General features: G+C 40.3%; 1 protein-coding gene across 1 annotated transcript in view; it reads right to left on the bottom strand.

Annotated features, from left to right (window-relative positions):
- SPEG (striated muscle enriched protein kinase) overlaps positions 1–16431 on the bottom strand; it is a 2687905-nt gene that overhangs the window by 2632574 nt on the left and 38900 nt on the right. The window lies entirely within an intron of this gene.

Genomic DNA, 16431 nt, shown 5'->3' with positions numbered 1-16431 from the left:
ACAAATATCAGGGATGTCAAAAGGGCCTTTGGTGGGGAAGCGGGTTGGAGTTTGCACTGAACCTATCTGCTAGCAGGTTAGCTAAGTCAACAGGATCAGTGTAAGTGTTACTGTTAAGTAATAATTCGGAGCACACCTGGGCTTTGCCACAGAGGTTCCTGACATAACTGAAGAAGACTTTATGGTTTCCCTTTGTTATGGAGGCCAGTTTCGATTCATAATTGGCCTTGGAGGTTTTCACTATTGATCTAATTTGCTTGTTGATGCTAAGGAGGAAGTTTTTGCAATTTGGAATTTGTTCCTTTTTACCTTTGGACAACAGTTTCTTCCTTCTGTTGTAAAGCTTGTTGATAGAGGATGTCCACCAAGCAGGTTTGTGTTTCCTTGAGGAGCAGGTTTTAATTCTATTGGGTATGACTGAGTCCATGCAGTTGTACAGGTGCTTGTATACTACATTTTGACATAGTGTTAAGCATAGTTGTCTGCATCCTCTGAGAGTGGCGATGGTGTGAAGCTACAGATACCCTCCCTTAGGAGGTTGTAGTCAGCTTTTGAGAAGTTTTTTAGCTTGATTATGGCTGGGGGGGGGGGGGTGTTGAATGGAATAGAAACTTCGAATGAGACACTCCCATGATCTGATCCCACCAGGGAAGAACATACTATGGGAGTGGTGTAGCAGTTGCCCATGTCGGTGAGAACCAAGTCCAGAATGTTATCTCCCATTGTGGAGGATGAGATAAGCTGGTCTAGTGTGTTACAATTGATGAAGTCTAGGAATCGTTGGGGGGGGGCATTAGTGCAAGAGTAGTTCACTCAGTCTATGGTGGGGTAGTTGAAATCATCAAGGATCAGGGTGTTAGAGGGTACCCTGATGGAGTCAAGAAGATCTAGGTAAGAGGAGTGGGTGTCCTGAGTCATGGAGGGGGTTCTATAGCTAGCTATAACTTGGATGGGTGTCTTGCCAGCTGTTGGTTGTACCTGGAGTAGTTCCAGTGCATCATGCTGGAAAACCAGTCTGGAGATGTGCCTGTCATTAATGAAGATAGAAACTCCACCACCATTAGTCTTCCTGACCTAATTTTGGGGTCCGAATGTGTGGTATGAAGTATAGCCTGGTAAGGCAGGGTGCCCTCTGCAGCCCTGAACCAAGTTTTCACAATTGCACAGGCATCAGCATCTTCCAGTGCAAAGAGGGCCTCCAGTGAGTCCATTTTCAGGTTAAGGCTTTTAGCATTAAGCAGCATGACCTTCAATTTGCCTTTTTGCAGATCTTTTATGTTGGAAGGTTTGTCTTTGTGACATTGCTTAAAAAAGGCACAATGGGGGAGGTGAGAGCCTTGGCCAGGATCCAGAAATCCAGTGGTGACAGGTGAAGGTCTTCTCTGGCAAATCATCAAGGCCTGTCGACCATGTCATCCCAGACAGACAGATACTGGATCCCCTTGGAATGACACCAGAAACTAAGCCAATTGTAGAAGTCAGCTATTTTTTGTTGGTATTGTGGTACCATTCTTGGTGAAGGTAGGATGCTGCTTAGGGCTAGCGTCACACCTGTCTGGAACACATACTCTGAGAGTTCAATCATGTCTCTCTTCATATAGTCCAGGGAGGTACGTCTCAAGTCATTCACACAAACATGTATGATGACAGAGTCGTACTTGTACTTGTTGTGGAGAGACTTAAGTGCATGGGTGATGTGTCAGATTCCGGCACCAGACAGACAACTGACTGTGACCTTCTCCTTGTCAAGCCTGGGGAGGGGGATATCAGTGTGTCTCACAACTGAGTCACGAGTGACTAGTGTGCTTGATTTATTGTTATGTCTTGTGGACTGTAATGGTTTATTGTTTTGCCTTATGGGCTGTGTTTATGAGACACTGGTGTGTTGTCTGCTGTGTGTGATGTTTTTGCTGTTGTGTGTGGAATGTTTGTGAGTGTGTTTTGGAGGTCTCTGCTGTTTAGGTAAGTTTTTATTGAGGACATTTGCATAGGTGTGTGTGTGTGTGTGTGTGTGTGTGTGTGTGTGTGTGTGTGTGTGTGTGTGTGTGTGTGTGTGTGTGTGTGTGTGTGTGTGTGTTGTGCTTGGCTATGTGATGTGAGTGGTGTGGTGTTTGTGCTGGCAATCTCCTCTTTGTCAGGAGTACTGACTGTGGCACCAGAGAGCATGGACTCCAGGTTACTGATGTACATGTATTTCTTGCAGGTGGATGAATTATGTGCTAGGAGAACAGGGCTGTCATTAAACATGAGGCAGTGGCCCATGTTGACCAGGCTGGCAGGAGAAACTGATGGGAATTGTCCAGACATAGTGTTCTGGATGCTTGGGCAGACTTATGGAGAGAGGGTTTTGATAAGGGTTTGTCCACAACAGTGTAGACCATAAGAACCTTCTTAAATGTAAAGTAACTGGACTGAAGCAAAGTGCTAAAACCAAACTGTTTAATTCTTCACTTACAAAACCTGTACCGTGAAATCTTTATTTGTAAATGTTGGACTGTAAATTTTTGTTCTACTTGTTTTATTTGTTACTGGGGAGCTCTTCTCCCCTGACCTCTGCTGAAAAAGGCACAAGCTCAGACAGACTAACAAATGTCAAATAAATAAATAATAAGTCCTGATTCCTCCATCTCTGACCCATATTTTCTTTCCTCCCTTAGTATAGTTCCAGCCTCCTAATTCATTGTTGCAATTTTCCACATTACTGCATAATTCACTCAGCCAAAATTTCAAACCATCATCTTTGTCTTTGTATTTTTGCCCTTCCACCTCTAAACCACACAGTGGCATGTTCATAATACCCTTTTTTAGTCATTTGCTAATGCATTTCCTTAGTGATCTGATACTGCAATGATACTTGATTTTAGATTTCAAATTTCAGTATATTTATTTATTTATTTGCAGTTTGTTAAGTGGGAAAGTCCATTGGGGCAGAATGAGCCCATTTTCCATGGAGGCTCGGGAGAAAAACTCCATATACAATTTTTACCAAGCTAATATCAACAAAGTTAACAAGTACAATACAATTTTCAAAAACTACTAAAACACAGTAATATAGAAGACAGAATAATAAAATTTGAGCAACACATGGTGGTGCAGTGGTTAGCGTTGTCGCCTCACAGCAAGAGGTTCTCCGTTTGATTCTCGGCTGGAGTGCCTTCTGTGTGGAGTCTGCATGTCCTCCCCGCGGTCAAGTGACATTTATATACAGGCATGTAGGTGCGTGTGTGAATGGATGTGCCTTCTTTGAAGGTTGGGCTGGCAACTCGCCACAGTAAAAATCCACTGCCAATCATTAGCGGACCGGAGTTCCACTGTGGCGACCCCTAACCGGGAAAACCCGAAAGACATTACTAGTAATATAGAAGACAGAATAATAACATTTGAGCAAGTTGTTGTAACATAGCATTTAATGAAATTAAAACATAAGTATTTTGGAGTACATACATGTAATTTCAATTCAAATTACACTATCCACCACTTTATACATGCTTATAAGCTCACTGTCTGAGATTATCTATTCAGTACCTCAGGGTAGTTTCTCTTGGACCTTTTAAACATAGAGCAGTGGCTTAGCCAGACCCACCAGAAAAACTTGCTTCCAGCATGTAGTCCTTCAACTGGGTTTCTTATGCTTTAGCACCAGTGTTTTCTGGTCTTTGTAACCAGGAGTGATCCTCCATCCTTCTATGGATATAGCATGTCATTAGTCATCCATACTTGTAGGGGTATGACACTGCTCATCTGTCCTTCTTTGGTAGGGCACTAGTTACCCACCCTTTTAGGAGCATGGCACTTTCCATCCCTCCTTTTTTCCATAAGGCAATAGTCATCCTTCTTTCCAAGAATATGACACTATCCTTTTTTCCATATGGCAATAGTCATCCATCTTTCTAAGAATATGACACTGGTCATCCATCCTTCACTGTGCATGCCATTTGTCACTCATACTTAAGGATATGGTAGTGGTCATGCATCCTTTTGGAATATACACTTGGTCATTTCTTGTTCTGACAAGATTCAGTCACCTTATAGTAGGTATTACAATTTCTGTCAGGCAAACATTTCAGATATCGCCTTATTGTTCTCTGTGTGTGATATTTCCTACACAGGCATTTATATCAGAGGACCTTTGATGTGACTACTGTTTCACTGTCATGCAGTCATACATGCTGTTTGATGCTAAAATATTTGGTTGGACTTGCATTCATATATTTGTGCTGCTTTATTTTCTCCTGCTCTTTATACATATGGGGACTTTGTTTCATTTCAAAAACAGCATTCCTGGCACTACCCTGATGATTGCACAGATATAGACTTTGTATTCAGAAAAGAAAATTATCTTTCTATCTATCTATCTATCTATCTATCTATCTATCTATCTATCTATATAAATATATATTGTCTTTAATTGTTCAGGTCTCATGTCTTTAACAGCTTTCTTGAGGATTTGAATAAACCTTTTGCTAACCCATTTGTGACTGAATGATGGGAAACAAATGTGAAGTGCCCGATGCATTTTGTTTTGAAAAGGTTTTGGACTCTTCTGTGGTAAATAACAGTCAGTTATCAATGACGACCTGTTTTAACAGGCCATTACTTGTAAATATTGTTCACTATATCCTATAGTATTTTCAAATGTGATTGATTCTATGCAGTATATCTCTGGCAACTTGAGTCTGTGGAAATTATGAAACACAGAATCCATAAGTGAGTCTACAATTCCAGTATGGATACACTATGTTGAAAATGACAGCAATTCTTAGGCCTGCAAACATGCTAGTGAATTTGCATGTGGGACCATTTAGCATCCAATATAATGTTTACCTAAGACTTCAGTTTGCTCGGCAGTACCTCACCATCATCAGAAACTATAAGCAAGAGACTCCCAAGAGCCTCTCATTTATAATATCTAGCATTGTGTTTTGTAGCTTAAAAGGAACTAAAACACTGGTGCTATACAGTAAGGGACCTTGACATGCCCACTTATGATCTTATCTAACTGTATACTCCAGCACTTTCACAGTTGTATGTTGGGGCATAGTGTATATGGCTCTGTACTTAAATTTGGGTCTATTTTGTTTTAGCTCATCTATGACAATCATGCCATTTACTCTGTCCATTTCTTTTTCAGAAACTTTTTTTGCATCTGCTAGCAACTGCTCTAGCACCACTGCTGTCATTTTGTGATGGTGCATGTAGCATTTTAAAAGAATATAAATTCATTTCCAGTTTCCAAATGCACTTTCTCATCAAATAGTAATGGCCTCTTCTGTTCTACATATACAAGAATATGGCCTGTATGTCATTATTATCTATTAGTGGTATATTCATTTTTAACATCAGAGCTACTTTGTGCTTATAATACTTATGGCTTTTGTAATGGTATGTCTGAAAAGATTTACTTAGCTTCAGCAACAGTGTTGTAGTCGGTGCTGCCCCTACATTCAGTTCCTTTCTCAGTTTCATCCAGCCATTTTTGGGGTGATCTATGTGACTGAGATTTTTTTTTTGGTAAACATACTATAGATATATCATGAATATTACGCACATTATATGTTTACACTTTTTGCACCTAGCCTTTACCATTTGCACTCAGTTACTAAGCAGTTTCCTGTAGTCAGTGGTTTGATTCCTGCAGTCTTCATTTGCCTACTGTTTGAACCTGAGTAAGATGCTTGACCAAACAGTGCTCACAGGCTGTCTGAAAAGATCCATGTGGATTTGTGCGTATCCCAGTTAGCAAATATAAATAAATCTAACCATCCATCCATACATGCATACATACATACTGGTAATATACACTTACATACATACCCGGAATACATTTAAAAGACTGACTCTCAAAAGATCAATCACAGTATGTCTAACATAAATATTGAACCTAAAAAGGCCAAAACAGGCATGAACTGACTTCTAACCCATAAATTCTACCACTAACTTCAGTTAAGGTTCTTTGGAATAGTGGTAATATTACAGAAATGTTTTTTCTAAGGTCAGGTGTAGGGTTGGTGTTAGGGGTGGGCTTAGGTTTGGGATTACACGGTATTAGTAACACTACCATACACATGCTATCTCGGACACAACACTCACATACAATATGGCTATCATCTAACTTAACCCATACCCTAACCCTAAAAGTCACACGCATTCAGTCCTAATGATAACCACATGCATTTGCACTTGCACCCACAGACTCCCACCACTACTGTACAAACCCCCACTTATCTGCAAAACCCATGCATCCGATAATATGCAAATACAACATCTTTGGTAAAACACAAAGAATGTTTATTATGAATGACAGCCACATGCATACATACACACATGCATACATAAATACTACCCCTCTATCTACATTTCTGTTCAATATAGCCTTTCTTATGCCATTTTCCCACTCTTTTTATTTGTATGAGCAATCACTGGCACTATGTAATGCCTTACCACAACAAACAAATTTTGCCTCATTGTGCTTAACAGACACCTAAACAATCATCTGTTATATAGTCAGTCAGTCACATCTTATTGCAGTTTATCTAAATTTCAATAGCAGTCTACTGTGATGCTGTGATAAGTTATGCACCTGGCCTAATGTCAAAGCTTTCTTTGGCAAAGATATATGCATATTTTACTACCTGGCCTAGTGCTCTTTGTTTTGCAATTGCATATATCTTTGTGTGTGCTTGCATGCATGTTACATATACATCACATATTCAATAGATGTTGAGCATTTTCCCCAGCATAAGAAGCACTGAGACTTCCAATATTGCCTGATATTTTGGGTGTATGTATTTTCTTACTCAAGCACTTTACATCATATTCACTGTTTTGCTCTTTGCAATGTACCTTATCACTGTATGTCTGGCCATTATGCCATATATTAATATTACAGTTTGCTTCCTTATGGAATCAGCAGCTGGCTTCCTTATCATGCAGTTTTCACATGTTGTATAGCTTTTTCATAAAACATTTTATGCCCAAGGGACTGTTTTGTAATCAGTAAATATCTTTGCTTCTTAATGGCTCCATGTTGAAATACTGAACTGCCATAACATTGAACTGCAGGATATCGAAACACAGAATATCAAAATGGCTTTTCACCAAAATACCAGTAAAGCAACAAAGCAGTTATATATGCCAGCTCTGAGATTGTTCCACATTGAGCAAACATCCAATCATAAGAAATACTGGTATTTTGGTGAAGAAAAAAAATGGTTTGCTATTCTGTTTTGATACCCTGCCGTCGATGGCAGTTTGATATTTCATCAGAGACCCATTTCTTAACATCTTTGCTGATTAACCCCTTGTTACACAAAATAATATTTTTATGGCTTTAGTTCCTAGTTAACACATTACTAGCTTATACCATCGTTATTTTTTTCTTGGTTGCTGTACCATTTTCTTTTCATTTCATTGTACTTTTTTTCCAGTTTTAAAGTCAGTGGCCAGTAAAATACTTCAGCACACATGGGCCATTCTTATCACAAGTCTGTGATAACTGTACCAAGTAAACATTACTATGAAAACTGTAAATAGAATGATGTTTACTTGCTTTGCATACTTAACAAGGGCACAGCCATAGAAGCACACATGCTAATATATCTATAAAATAAAGTACATAGCTTCTTCTTAGGCATATTGTAATATAACTACCTGAGGAGGACTCCAGGTGCCTTAACAGAACCATGGACTCGGGCTACAGTCATGAGGCCCTTGCTAGTTCACTCTGCTTCCCTTCTTATTCTTTCCCGAGGTTACTGTTCTAAATTTTGCTCTACAGAAGGTTTATCACTGACATCATTATCATCCTATTATCATCCTGCATTTAATCTTTCTCCAGTTATATATTTTCCTTTTACCCTTGTAACCTTATGTACTGATCCCTGACAGAGCATAGCTTGGAGCCTCCTGCATTTGTCAGACTGTGTAGTTTGAGCTCCCAATGAGCTTTGATTTTCTCAATTTCCACTTTTATACCGTGTGATTTTTTTTTATTGACTAAGTCACGATGCAGGTAACCCTCAGTAAAAAAGCACTTGGCTGACTTTGTTAACAAAAACAAAACATCTGCAGAATATCTTTAATAAATATATTAACAAAGAATGGTAGTTTGGTGTAGATAAGCAAAAGTATGCACATAGACAGGAAATTTGAATCCTGGTATAAACAAAATGTACTTTGAATGTGTGCTGGCACTGCAAAATTCTTACATAAACATTTGCTGAACTGCAGCTCTTCACTTACGTTCATTGTATTTTTTAAGCTATTCCTGTATTATAGTCATCCATTTTCTGTATTTGACTAGCTATTCAACAACTTATCTTCTATACCTGTTGCTTCAAGCACTTGCTTTAAATTCTCACCAGAATAAAAAAGAAAACATGCTTAACTATACGCAGCCGTCTCTTAGTAATTTTCTTTGGTTTACTTAAAAACAACACATAACTGCAAGACTTCAGCTTACTATTCCAATGGTATTTTGGCAATATATACGTAAAACCTATTTAAAAGAAATATGGATCCATATTAGTAACCCCAAACAGTCAGAACCAGTTACAGTAGGTAGGATGAAAAAGGACTGTATTCTTAATTAACCTGCCATACTGAACATAAAGCAATTTACTTATAGATTTTGCAATAAGGAAGCCTGTTAACATCCATTATGTTATTAGCTTGCGCTTAAATTATCACTTATAGGATCTCTGTGATTACATTTTATTTTAAAGAGAATTCTCTCCAGCTGTAAAGAAGATTAAACACTATCGAGATTTTGTCATTCAGACTGCATGGGCATTACCTGATTTTGGACTGAGGTCACTTTTAACAATCTTACAAACAGAAGTGGTATCTCATAAAAGACTGTACTGTCGAATTAGCATGCTTCTTTCTATACATTACTTGCAGCAAATTCTTCAGATTGGATCTCTTGTGTATGCTGTGGAAAAAGGGCATTTTCGAATATTTTGTTAACTATTCACTGTAGCTCAAGTTTTAAAAATGACAAAAGGCTGGTAGGACATTTGAAAACCTCCCCTTTACCTAAACTGTCAGATTCTAATCTGTAGATAAGAGTCAGACCATGCTTAAAGCTAGAAGGGTGAAAAGCAAGCTTCTTAGGTACCCAGCTGCATTTCTACTTGTGTATGGGTTTAAAACTGGCAGAGATTATGGCCAGGGCAGGCAAGGACTTAAGGTTCGATATTTTTTGGACTAAAAAAAAAAAGTTGAATGGGTTGGAGTGATCCCCAGGTGAGTTCAGAACTAAATAGTGGAAAGAACAGGTGTTGGATGTAGACAGTACTGACATTGTTGGAGACTCCCTAAGTCTATGGGTGGCATGATTTTCACTTAGACAATGCATTCTGGAGAATTAATCTTACAAACAACTGTTTCTGTTCACATCATTTGGTTCTCCAGTTTGGTTGTCAGCTGGATTGCCTTTGGTGTGTAGCCTGCATGTTATCCTTGTGTTTGCATGGGTTTGCTAGATGCTCTGGTTTCTTCCCACCTCCCAAGGACATGATTTACATGTATTACTGCCCACCAAATTGTTCCTATGTGTGTGTGCAGTATATGAGTGACTGGGTATGTGCATCTTGTGACTTGCAGGCACCCTGCCCACAACTAGTTTCTACCTTGTATCCATTAAGTGTTGATATAGGTTTCCAGTCCCCCATTATCTGGATTTGATTTAAGCAGGTAATCAGAGAATGAATGAATGATTAACGGGAATACTACATGTTCATCACAGTCAGTGTTGCAATACTGAGTGTTGAGACTTCCTGCAATGCAGAAGCCCTTGGCTGGCCTGAATAACCATCTTTCATGATCCCGTAGCTACTGGATGCCCTTTGCTGTATATTAGGATGCCAGTCAGCATCATCTTCACTCCTTTCTTGCTGTGTAGTCCAATTCACAAGACCAAATTTCTAAGCATTGCCAGTTAGTCAGTCAGCTTGAATTATCTGATAAGTACCCTGTTAGGGACCTTCTTTAAACTTGTAAGATTTCTGATGCAGTCTGTTCATGTTTAAAAAAGTTAATAATTGCCTTTCTTATAGATAACAGATCCCCCCACAAACACTTGTACTTCTATTGTCCTTTCTGCCTATGTCCTCATCACTGTGTGCCTAACTGCCCATTTTAGGCTATGTTTAACAATAAGACAATCACCATAGAGCTGCATCCCTCCAACAGCACTTAAGAGTTAAGTAGGGCTAGTCCTCCATACATGATGGTGTCTTTCAAATTCCAAATGATGGGGAGAGTAGACTCATAGACTGATTTCATAAGAAAATGTGCACATACACCTCGGCCACCCTGGCAATGAGAGCTCTCAACTGCCAATTTCATATGCTCAAATACTTTGAGTCAATGCATGAACAAATAAAAACCAAGGCAGAGGAGGCACAAGATAAGAGCTACCAGAGAGACATTCCAGAATTGTGCAATATAGGCACAACTAAAATGTGGCTATGATGCCTTAGATATATCATGCAGGGTGGCTGTCATGGGGTCCGTGATGAGGAGCCATGCCTGGCTGAAAACTCAGCCCCAGTCAGACCACGTTAAGGCAGAACTCCTAGAAGCATCATTAGATATGGAGTCTCTTTGGACCTCCAACACAGAAGGTATCTGAGAGACTGGAGAAAATGGGGAAACACATGAAGGCTGTGAAAGAATTCTATCTTTCCCCTACTCCAAGATATAACAGGAACTATCCCATTAAATCCTGACCTTTTCTGCTTAAACAAACAAGAAAAAAAAAAAACACCCAGATAAATACCTAGGTATCAAAGAAAGTGGCAAACCAAACAACATACCAGGGCTAGAGGGTCTAAGGAACCACCCCCTCTCAGGAAACAGCTGTGACAATGAATGGCACCGCCACCCCTACCCCATCCCCTAGCCTACACCAGGCATCAGGCAGCACAACACATAAATATAAAATAGATGATGGCAGTTATTTTGGCTTTAAGAGCATTCCAAAAAAGATTAGTCCCAGGACCAATAAAGATACTGCTAGATAACACCACAGTGATATGGTATGTAAACAAACAGGCAATACTTGCTCCTACCATCTATACAGACTAGAAATGGAGCTATAGCTAGTGGTCCAAAGATTAGGACTAGGTCGGACAGCCTCTTACACACTAGGTCAAGCCAACTTGCACACATTCTTAGCAGATCATTCCTAGACCCCAATGAGTGGATGTTGAAGAACAAAGTATTCCTGGATCTCAAACACAAATGGGATGTGAAATAAATAGACCTTTTTGCTTCCTAAGAATCAGGCAAAATCAGCAAGTTCTTTTTAAGAACTCACCAGAGAGGGGAATGAAGAACAGACACCTTCTACTTCAGTCCAATTTCCCTTATCCACAGGATATTACAGAAGGTGAGGACAGACAAATCAAAGATGATACTGATGCTCCTTTCTGGTCCAGGCAACATTGGATCCCCCTCTTACTGATCCTCAGTGAAGGAAAAATCATATAAGACTTTTATTTAAGGACTTCCTAATCCAGAACAAGGGTTTGCTATTCATCCCAACCTGAAAAAAATGAAATTGGCAGCAGTGATGCTTGGCTTCTAATTCTACCCAAACAATCCTTTACATAGCGTGTCCCGTCTGTTCTGAAAGAAGCCAGAAAGCTGGATGCCAAGAGATCATATGTAACTGAATGGAATAGTTTTTCTGTCTGGTGTAAGTTTAATGGTATTGTACCCACACAAGCTATGTTGGAACAGGTACTAGAATACCTCTGTCTCCTTCACAAAAAAGGACATTCTTACTCTAGTATGAAGTTATGCTTTAGCTATGTCTGCTTGCTTTGTTGTTAAAGCAAATACCCATTCAAAAAACCCAAATCCGCACTATTTACATTACAATGGATATAAAAATTGTTAAAATGACAGGTTTTTGTGTTATCAAAAAATGGCACCACAATAAATAATTTCAAAACTTTTCCCACCTTTAATGTGACCTATGACCTGTACAATTCAGTTGAAAAACAAACAAATATGTTAGGGGAAAAATATAAAAAATAAAAAATATACAATAAGCCGGTTGAATAAGTGTGAACACCTTTAAAATAATACTTTGTTGAAGCATCTTTTGATTTAATTACAGCATTCAGTCTTCTTGAGTACACACCCACCATCAATTAAAGGGACTCAGATTAACCCAAAATAAAGTTCAGCTGTCCTAGTACAATGACAGAACGCACCCTGTCAAAGTTGGAGAGCCCACCTCCACTAGCAGACCAGTTACCAGTGGGGTACCAGAGCGATCTGTGTTCGGTCCTCTACTGTTTGGAATCTATTTTTCTGAAGTCCAGGTGAAGGCAGATGGCATGTGGCTTACCAAGTTTGCAGATGACTGTAAACTGAGTGTAGTCATAGAGTTCCTCAACGATGTTAAGATATTACAGAAAGGGCTTTCACAGACAAATGATTGGTGCCAAACTCACAGACTAAAACATAACACAAAAAAAATGCCTCATTAACTCCTTTGGCCAAGAGGTAGCCCCTGCTAATTATGATGTAGATAGCACCCCTCTAAGCTTAAACTCAGTGATGTGAGACTTGGGAACACAGGTTGATAGCAACCTAAATTTCAATCACCATGTGTCCATAGTGGTAAGAAAAGCATTCTACATTGCACATCTCCTAAATAAGGGCATCGCATCCAAATCCAGGAAGGTTATGGCTGCACTGTACTTGACCCTTATTAGACTACTAATTGAGTACAATGCTCCCTTCTCTATGTACTACACCAGACACCCGCAACAACTGGAGAGACCACAGAGATTTCTAACCAAGAGAATCCAGGGCCTCCAAAACATGACATACATGGAAAGACAGAAAGCCCTGTTACTTTATTCTGTATCATACAAGCTGCTGAAGGGCGACCTGTGCCTGGCCTACAGAGTAGTCTTAGACCCTGCCCTAATGGAAATGCTGCACATCCATAAATCAAATGGGAAAAGAGTCACTCACACCAGGGATCACACCCTAGCCTGTAACATTAACAGAACATGCTGGAGAGACAGATATATCTCCCAGTGTCTGCCACTTCTCTAGAAGGAGCTCCCACTCCATGTGAAGCAGAGCTCCTCAATAATCCTATTCAAGTGCAACCTTGACAACTGGATGGGTGACCATAAATTCACCCCAGGAGTGGCACCTATGTCCCTCGTGGACAGGGGCAGTCGATGCTGATCACAGAATCGCTCTGCTAACAACGACCATCTAACTATGGTCAATAAGGGTGACATGGTTTTTACATGGATAGGCTTGTAAGGGTGGACCATTAGCCTAATAACATCCTATGAACCTATGTCGCAGGCAAAGTTCGGGTCCATAGATCTAGTGTTTCTGGTACTATTTTTGCAGATGTGCACAAGATCCATCAGAGCTGTTTCTGAGGATGCCTTATATGCCAGGCATTGATCTATCTGTAATCTGTAGGAGACTGAGTACAGAGACAGGGCCTTCAGGCAATTTGTGTAGGACATGGAATTCCAACTGTTGCAAGTTCCTGGTTATGTACATGCCAAAGAGGTATGGGTCTGAAAAGGGCTGAGTACAGTGGTACTGTAACTTCCTTTGACCTGGATGCTACATCCTTGCTTATGAGTTGGGTGATACAGAATGAGTTTCTTAATATCTTGCCTATGAGTTGGTTGAAGGTCAGATTCCTACCTACATATGTTCCCAGATCTCTAAATACCTCTCTTTCTCTCTTAGGAGAGTTTTATTGATGGAGTAATTAGCTTGGGGGGATGATTTTCCAAAGGGCACTATAATGCATTTCTTCATGCTGAGTTTTAATGTGTGGCTTTAGCACCAGTTATTTGTTTGTCTTAGGCCCTCTTGTAGGATGCTGGTGCCATGGGGAGAATCTGTGTTAGCTCCCAATTTACAGTCATCTGTGAACTTGGTGAGCCAGAGGCCTTTGACATTATCCTTGACTTCCAAGATGTAGTTGCCAAATGAGCTGGCTCACCATGCAGTCCTGGGGTACTCCAGTGATGACCAGTCTGCTAGTGGAAGTGGTCTTACTAATCCTGACTTTATGTGTGCTATCTGTGAGCCAGCCAGCCATTCAATGAGTTATGTCGGGATTTATACCTAGTTCTATGAGTTTGTCAACAATAACTAAGTTCGGTGTTGTACTGAATGCCTTGGCCAGGTCATGGTAAGCAGTATGCACAATTTTCCCCTCATCCATAGCTTTGTTGACCCTCTCTAAGAAGTCTGTGAGGTTGAGTAGACAAGACCTTCCCTTAAGAAAGCCAGATTGGGAAGGGTCCAATATCTGTAGGTTGCCAATATCTTTGTTGATCATTTCCATGATATGTTGTTCCATTGGCTTTGCACATTAGACTTGTCAGACTGATGGGTCTGTAGTTCCTGGAGTTAGTTTTAGCCAATATCCAAAAGCACAAGAGGGACAGGTGCAAATCATCCTTGGCAAAGAAATGTGGTTTGTTAACCGTGCCCCCCCATGCAGACAGATATTGGATATCCTGGAGTGACACCAGAAACTAAGACAGTTATTAAAATCAGGTCATTTTCTCTTCATACTGTGGCATCATCCTTGGTGAAGGCAGAATGCTGCTCAGTGCATAGCATGTATCTGCCTTTTGCATATATTTAGAGAGATCCATACTGTCTCTTTTCATATAGTCCAGTGAGGTATGTCTCAGGACATTTACATTCTCATGGACTATGATAGAATCATATCGTTACGCGCTGTGCAGTAAATTTCATGTGTGTGTGTGCGTGTGTGTGTGTGTGTGTGCGTGTGTGTGTGCGTGTGTGTGTGCGTGTGTGTGTGTGTGTGTGTGTGTGTGTGTGTGTGTGTGTGTGTGTGTGTGTGTGTGTGTGTGTGTGTGACATTGCAGATTGCAGCTCCAGACAGGCAACCAGCTGTTATCTTCTCCTAGTCCAGCCTGGTAAGAGGGGCATCTGTGTGTCTTACAATAGACTACCCTATGACAAGAGTATTAAGTATAGTGTTTGCTTGCCTTATGGGGTTTGTTTTTGGGGGGACTATTGTGTGTAGAGTTATGTGTGATGTTAGGTGTTGCTTTTGGTGTGTGCTTTAGTGATTGCTGAATAGGTGTTGCCATTTGACAGCTTAAGAGGTCTTTGAAGTTCGAGAAGGTTTCTTCTAAGTACCTCAGTGTAAGAGGTCTGTGTGTGTGGTTAGTGGTAAGTGTGAAGGATGTATTGTGTGTGTGTTCTTGACAGCATTGTTTGTGAGATATTTGTCTGCCAGTACATATATGCATTTCTCACATACTGTTTCTTTGAGGATTAAATGGTTGTCTGAGTAAATGACACAATTACTACATTTCTGAAGATGCCCATATCTACCAAGCTAGCCACAGAGACATTAGAAAGTTGTATATGCATGTTGTCAGGATGTGTATTAGGGTATTGCTTTTATGGTTTAGGGTCTTGGTTTAAGAGGGGTCACCTGAGTGTTGTCTATGGTCAAGGCTAGATGTTAGTGCTATGTAGGGTCAGTGGGGCAGGTTATGCTCCATCTGGGGGACATCAGACTCTGGTTCATCAGACTAGAAAAACCTGAAGGTGGCACCGGTCGTTGGACAGCAAAGGATGTCATCTAGCTGGGGGATGGTGAAAGACACTGTTGTTTGGGTTGGCCATGGGCTTCTGCATGGCAGGAAGTCCCAAGACTAAGTACTGTGATATTGTTCTACTCAAACATCTACTGTTATGGTAAGTAATTTATACAATCATGCTTTCTAGTATCACCATTAGGTGTCTCTTATCCACAGTATAAACAAATGAATTGACAAAGGTCATTGAATGGATAATGTAGATGTGGTGAATGTCATTGATTGTGCAATAAAATACTGAAGAAGGCCCATAAAGTAATGATTTCAGTTTGTTTGTGTCTTTCGGCTTTTCCCGGTTAGGGGTCGCCACAGTGGAACTCCCGTCCACTAATGATTGGCAGTAGAGTTTTACGTGCTGGCTTGCTGGGCCTACCGCACAACCTTCAACGAAGGAACGCCCATTCACGCATGTCACCACACAGAAGACGCTCTAACTGAGAATCGAACGGGCAACGTCTAACTGTGAGGCGACAACGCTACCGCAGCACCACCACCGCAGTAAAGTAATGATTTCAGTAGTTTCCAATTTTATATATATGATTGTTATTTTCTTATTACAGAAATGTTTTCGTAAATTCTTTGGTTAAGCTACCAAAGTAGAGATGAGCAGGTACAGTATTCACTGTCACTGTCAATGCAACTTTTTTTGCTGTCTTCGTCCATGTTGTCTGTTGATCATCAGCTCCCCCCACTCATTCTGCCCAGCCGTTCCACTTCACTTTGGCAAGGTTGACTAGCAAGGACCATCATGCAGACATACCACCAGGATAGTATGAGA

The sequence above is a fragment of the Protopterus annectens genome, chromosome 6.part1 (genome assembly GCF_019279795.1).
Source record: "Protopterus annectens isolate FY-2018-M chromosome 6.part1, PAN1.0, whole genome shotgun sequence".
Lineage (NCBI taxonomy): Eukaryota > Metazoa > Chordata > Ceratodontiformes > Protopteridae > Protopterus > Protopterus annectens.
Note: the sequence above shows the minus strand (reverse complement) of the source record. Positions and strands in the feature narration are given on the sequence as shown.